The sequence below is a fragment of the Adiantum capillus-veneris genome, chromosome 27 (genome assembly GCF_014529385.1).
Source record: "Adiantum capillus-veneris isolate H3 chromosome 27, ASM1452938v2, whole genome shotgun sequence".
Taxonomy (NCBI): Eukaryota; Viridiplantae; Streptophyta; class Polypodiopsida; order Polypodiales; family Pteridaceae; genus Adiantum; species Adiantum capillus-veneris.
The window spans coordinates 113,944,056-113,951,316 of record NC_140957.1 but is presented as its reverse complement, the minus strand read 5'-3'; the positions used below and the strand labels follow the sequence as shown (position 1 = coordinate 113,951,316).

At 41.5% G+C, this 7,261-nt stretch overlaps 1 non-coding gene across 1 annotated transcript; it reads right to left on the bottom strand.

The window, feature by feature from the left end:
- Window positions 1–6,859: 6,859 nt before the first annotated feature.
- On the bottom strand, window positions 6,860–6,932 carry TRNAV-GAC (transfer RNA valine (anticodon GAC)). Its single transcript has one exon. It is a non-coding gene; the product is annotated as a tRNA-Val (tRNA).
- Window positions 6,933–7,261: the final 329 nt, after the last annotated feature.

Below are 7,261 nucleotides of genomic sequence, written 5' to 3'. Positions count from 1 at the left end.
ATGGATTGTTTCTTACCTTTTCCCCTTGTCTTTGTTGCGCACGAAGCATAAAGGGAAGTTGGCATTGTGTCCTCAATGTGTAGGTATGTCCCAATGCGGGAGAACACATCTTCGTTTGTGGCCTTCTTTGCGAGCTTTACCTTGTGAGGAACGGGAAATAGGTTTTCCACAATGCCATGTTCTTTGAGGGCATCCTTTAGGAGTTGAAAAATAGCCTGATAGGCTTTGGTGTTGATTCCAGCCTCATCACAAGCTTGTTGAACATCATCATCACTAACCACATTTCTTAATCTAGTGAGCTCTAAGTAGAGTCTATATGCCATGTTGGATATGGATTGGTTTCACAAGACGGTTGCAAAGGGATAACGATGTGGAAATTACGATGTTCTTCTTTATTTCATTGAACTTCCTATTGAATCGTGATTTCAAGGGATATGCATTTGAGAGGTGATCTAGGAAAGAATCGGGCCTCTTGCTACGAGCGATGTGTGAGAGAGACAACGACAGACAGTGATAGCTCCAACAATCACCATGATCATAAATAAACCTTGAGTAAAGCTTAATCAAGCGCCAAAGAGACCATTAATGACATCGTAATTGAGTTACACGAGGATTAAGGAGCATTAGGAGAAATATGAACCTTGCATGGGCCTTGTAAGGAATCCTAATTTTTAGGGATTAAGGCTAATGTTGTGTGGGGTTTAGGGGGCAAGGGCATTGAAGAAGGTAGTTTTGAGTAGGCTTTTCTAGCCTTTTTTTTAGACAAATGTAGGATGTGGACCTAAAGGGTTGCTTTCTCTCTCTAGCTTTTTTTAAAGTGAAGGAAGCATAGGGGTGTGTCCACATCAGCAATTCCGTGGGTCAAAAAGAGTCAAAATTTGACTTTTTAAAAAAAAATCATTTTTATTTGTTTTTTACTTAAAACTCCCTCCCAACATATATACATATCCAAAAATCATTTTTTGACCCATTTTTTAACCCAGAAGCTTAGAAAGTCCATTTTTTCAAAAATCTTTTCCCCCAAAAAGTAATAAACATTTTGTTCTCTCCTCCTCCTCCCTCCTCACTCCTCTCTCCCTCTCTGCCCCTACCTTCCTCCTCCTCCCCCTCCTCCCTCCTTCTCTCCTCCCATCCTGCTCGGCCTCTCTACCCTTCCCCCTTTATCTTTTCATCATTTGCTTCCTCACGCAACAGCTTCCATGGTGCTCACGGACATCACAAATGGTTTGCTTCCACCACCACGTACTCCGCACACCAAAAGCATACATATTCGCTTACCCACGGCATTTGCACCGAAGACCACTAGTGAGGGTGATCAAAGGTCATCACAGGAACGTCGCACCGCTTGTGAGACCAATGTTGACATTTGGGTGGATGGCCATTTGTACCCTTACGATCCTATAAGCCGCTTCCATCCACCGTTTAATAGCCTTTCCACATTTCTTCAATTTCTTGGGAGGGGAGAAGCAGGCTTGTTAGGCTATTGCAAGCGGCTGTGTATGGGTGCAGGTGCTTCTTTGCATATGTGGATGCACGAATGTCAAGCTCTTCACCTCAAGACAATGGCATTACAAGAGAGTGTTGCCTCTTCGGAGAGGGTAGTTAAAGATTTTGCGAAACTTGGGGATGGATTACAATTCTATCCACGCTTGTCAAAACCCTATCAAACAACATTATTTGTAGAATTTAGGACCTCCCCACTGAAGCTAAAACGTGGGAAGAGATTTCATTTATAAGATGGATTTGTCACATCAAAAAAAGGAATTCTGAGTGCATGGTATATATCAATGGATAGATCTCAATGAGTACATGCTAAATCCAAAAGATCCAATAAGTTTTGATTTCATTTGTAGAAATTTTACCGTACACTCATTTGGGACAAGAGGGAGAAAGTCAAAGTCCTTATAGGGCCCATTTGAGAGTCCAAAATTTTCCTAATGTGATCCTTTTGTCCATGATGTATGTTTGTCAGTTGATGTAGATAATAATGTGTGGTACTTTGATAGTGGTGCTACAAAGAACATTACCTCTCACCTTGTTTACATCTCACAAGGATATCCCTCATGGTAATTCAGTCACTTGTGCCAACAATGCCTCTTATCCGGTCAAGGAGTTGGAGGAGTTGGAAAGATTCTGCTAACTGCTCTACGAATGGCAATTCTTTCACACTTGTTGATGCATTGTATGTACCTAGGATCAAGAAGAATCTTTTATCTCTAACTGCACTTGCTAGACCTAGTCTTGTAGTCAAATTTTTGGATGACAGATGTACAATACATGATTTCAATTTTGGTGATGAAACCTCACTTCTTCCTTAATAGAGTGTTCATTGTTATAGCAGAAGCCATTAAACGATGATTTAATGGAATGAATACCATCATACTGGTGTGCCATTGATGCATATAAAAAAAAAGTTATAAGCTCTTGGCTTCAATGATAGTCTCAATAGTGTGAGCTAATTTCATATGTGCCTTGCACGATGTGTCCACTGGCATGGATACATCATAGTTTGTTGTTTCCAAATGTAAATGTGAGCCTATATCTTGCTATAGCCATTTTGCAAATCATGTGTGCCATTATCCTTGATTCCAAGTCAATGGATAGTACTTTGGAATGGAACAGAAGCCTTGCTTCTTATTAAAACTGTCAAAAGTACTTGCTTCACATAAGAATAAAATCATGTCTAATTTAAAGGTCAAACACAGAAAACAAGAAGAATTTGAAATTGGCTAACCTTGTCACCCCTCCATGGCTACTAATCCTAAATTTAGAAGGAAATGCTCATTTGAGAGTGAATTTCATCCTTTGATTGTCGTCCATGTACTTGAAGCTAGCTCATAGCTAGCTATGTTGATGAATGTGGTTCATAGTTATGTATACTGAGAAATATAGATTTGTTGGTTGTACCCTGTATGCCCTCATTGCTTGATTCATACTGACCTCCAAGAAAACATTAGATAGACGTGTTGCCAAGTTCTCCCAAGTTAATTACTGATACCATTTCCAAACTTTGAAAACTTCTATGCAATACATACCCTAAAGTGAAGCCTTGCATTGGAGAAGTCCATCCAAAAGATGAGATAGAGCGGAGCCTAAATGGGGCCTGAATGCTCATATCTAACACATTCTTTTGCTGATAATAGATGTCAACACAAAAGCTAATCACAAAGAATTGGCCTTGCCAAAGCATACATCTTTTTGAGAATCCTTAGATTACCCAATCGTGATGGTAAATAGCTTAGGAAATGTATAAGCTATCACTCTTCAACTAACTGCCAAACTCTGATTGATTGAAGCAAACTTAAGTTGGCATGGTAAAAACTTCTGCAAGATTAGTTCAAAATTGTAAATCATAACTTGCTTACCAACCTACTTGAATTGCTACCCTTGGTATCAAAATTCTTTGATGGTGTTGAATGTAACAAATTTTAATGGCATTGTTATACTAGATAGAGGTAAAAGAAAATTAACTTGGCCGATGTTGACCGATTCGAGCAGGACACTGTACTAGAAACATAAAAGGATTGATGGTAATTGCATAGGCGAAGTGTACTTGAGTTGCCCGCTATTGCTTTGTATGTACCTATTGCCAATTATCCATGAAAACATTACTGGATCCGACTTGCTGACAATGGTTTGATCATGACCATTTTTTAATGCATTGAGTAGGAAACAATTTCCAAGGGACCATGTCATTGCAAATCCAAAACTCCAAACTAGAGGAAAAATACTTGATAGCTTAATGGAATTGTAGTTAATGGTCGATCTTGAAGAGTAATGTGGCCTTACAAGTCACAGATTTAACATACAAGCAATAGCCCCCGCTTGTACTTTTGTTTATTTCTAGGAAACCTTGTTCAAGGTTGTGGAGCATCATAGAATCCTGTGTTGGTCCTAGCCTTGCTATAGTTTGTTTATCCTTGGAAAAATTATGAAACCTATTGACGTATGTCTGCAGTCCCTTGGAACAAGCTCCCCCTCTCTCATAAGCAATGGCCACAAAGCTTGCTTTCACTCATGAAAAAACATTTGCAAAATTGAAATGAATGAAAAAAAAAATTCAAGTTCATTTTACTTACTAGCCATCAAAAACCTCTATATCAGAGTCTTCATCAGATATGAAGCAACTATCTTAAAGGTCATGGCTTCACATGGTTGGCGATGGTGGATAACCGGAAGCCTTGCTTTCTTTGGTAAGTTTCTTGAAAATCTCATATCAAAGACTTCGTCAAATATGAAGCAACTATCTTGAAGATCATGCCTTCACTAACTAACAGAAAAATTAAAGTCGGCCGATGTTGACCGGTTCGAGCAGGACACCATACTAGAAACATAAAAGGATTGATGGTAATTGCATAGATGAAGTGTACTTGAGTTGCCCGCTATTGCTTTGTATGTACCTATTGCCAATTATCCATGAAAACCATGTTTTATTGAGATTGTCATGCTTCCGAGTTTGGCCATGTACAACCCTTTGCCAAATCTACCATGTTGTTGACTCTGGCCATGGTTGAAATCGAGAGCAATGAAAGCTTGAGCTAAAATCCTCTTGTTCCTTTTGAGAGGCGGGGTGATAGTCCCCCTCGAAAGGGGACGACCAACAGCAATGCCCCAAAGGGCACCCTAATGTGGAAAAAGCTCCCAAAGTTGGCCATGGAATTGAGTAGAAAACCGTGCTAACAAAGCAAGAGAGAGAACTTACGATCCTTGGTGAACGGGGCCTCCCTTTTGTGACAAGTAGTGAAGAGTAATCCAAAGCGAGCCGACAGAGAGAAAAATAACACATGATTTGTTGCAGGTCTTTCACCTCCTTGTCCACGGCCCAACTCACACCGCATGTCGACTGTCGACCCACCTTACCAAGGTTGTTATCATGCCATGGGGATCTAGAGAGAGAGAGAGAGAGAGAGAGAGAGAGAGAGAGAGAGAGAGAGAGAGAGAGCATGCTTTTTCCCTGCTGCTCCATCTCCGTTCTCCCCTGGGATCTGATACCAATCTAAGATAGAGGGGGCTAGCACATGCAACTCGCCCCTCAACCATACATCAATTTCTTGTATGCGGTTTGCAACATAATCATCCAAATTATGAGTCGAAGGGATCGATTGACCACTTACATAATGCCACCTATTGTAAAAAATGAAAAGATAAAGTTTTGAGTAGGAATCATGTACTTGTAAGTAATGGAGCTAGCTTTCACTTTGCAAATGACAAATTTACTCTTTTGTTACCTCAACATTCATCCACAAACTGTAAAAGATCTTTTGTGTATAAACACTTACTATGAGAGAGGCTCATGCTTCAAAAGACTTTTGTGCCTTGGCAAAGAATTCCACAAACACAATCTTATGCATAAATACTATTTTCCTACTATGCTTGCTTGCAATGTTGAGCTTCTAGCATTTCTAGATGTCATAAGAAATCTTGCACATGTAGATTTCACCAATGCTCAAAGCTTGGGAGCGGCCACTCTTCACTTATAAAATTAGGTAGGGAAAGCTTGGAGAAACTTTCCCATTACCTACGGGAGGAAGGTGGAGCATAGGAGTGGTCATAAAGAAATATTCCCTTCTCTACAAGACCCATATTTTCTCCACTTTTAGAGCTCCTTCTTGATGGAGCCATGCCATACATCTAGAATATACATGGCAGGTTCCACGTGCTGTCACTTCTAGGGATATAGGCTCATGAGGATTTGGATAGTGTAAAGGAAGTTTCGAGATCCGAAGACGAACATGAGGCTCTTTGTGCATGTATGCATATTGCACCAAGACTTCGAGCATTTTCCTGTAATTCGCCTCTAGAAGGCACAAAATCCATTACTCTTCTTTTCTAGCATGACAAAATAATTATTTTTTTAACGAAACTATCTTTCTCCTACTCTACTACATAATTGACCAACTAGGCTTGGTGATTGTTCATGCAAACGAACCTATTGTGTTTGTCTAGTGTGCCATATGTGATAATGGATTCAATATATGCACTAGGAATTTTGGACTGGGTGGATTCCATGACTTGAATATTAGGACAAGCGAAACAAAGGGGAAATATGGAAGCGGGAAGTGCCGGGGGAAGAGAGGGTTGTAGGGACTTTTGAAAGGAGGTGAAATGGGATCTCATTTGAGATATTCAAACCTAATTTCTAAACTAAAGAAATCAATATGGCAGCCATTTCTCTTAATGACTGAGATCACTCTCTCTCTACATGGCATTAACGGCGGGGGGGACGGGGGGGGGGGGGGGGGGGGGGGGGGGGGGGGGGGGGATGACCTCAAAGTTTCCCTAACGTTTAACCTTTAAGGCTCTTCTAGAACAAAGGAAAAAGATCTTCATTAGAACAATCCAAGACATCACAAGTTGCGCACGAATATAGTTCCACATATGCAAATGCTTTCAGCCCCTTGTCATGTATAACCAGGGTTGAAATCTTTGAAGAACATGTAGGAGAAGCATCATCCAATTTCAAGGGAACCAAAAGAAGATTTGAAATTAGTGGGCGCCAAGGGTATCCACATGAGCAGTCTATTGTTCGAGCTCCCATGGGACAAAGACTCTAGGCCTTATTAGGCTACTGCGATGCAGTAAAGAGACAAGAATAAACCGATTCTTACTCCAGCACTACGTTGGTACGTCGTGCTGGCAGCACCTCACTTCACTATATAAGCCGGCAGCGGCAGCGGCAGCGGCAGCGGCAGAAGTAATAACATCCCGATAGCTGGACGTTGGGGTACACCGTCCACAGCCAAACTGACGGATTCGCCAAGGAAGAAGAACTAGAGACAGAAAATAAAAGCTGCAGTCGCCTCGGCTGCTCATGATCAGGGCGGGGCGCCGCCGGCAGATCCAGGGCAGACAAAAAGACTGGGAATGCAGGGTTTCGAACCCTGTACATCTTGCACGTCAAGCAAGTGCTCTACCAATTGAGCTACATCCCCCTGCCCCGCCTTCACTGCGGGCCTTGGCAGCTATGGTATAAACAATCAGCGTGCGGTGTTTGTCATGCATGTTATCCACTCCCACTGCCTAGTTTTCACACGCGGGCGGCCTCCCATACATTGTCCACGTCCGCAACCCCACAAATAAACTTCATATTCTCCATCCATAGTCGTAACTATTCTCTCTCTTACTTATCACGACTCCATATGTGTGTGTGTGTGTGTGTGTGTGTGTGTGTGTTGCTTGTTGGGCTTCAATTCCTCACATTTATCAATTGTGATCATTTGATTTGACGTCACCAATGAAGTGGGGCGCCCATCAACCCTTG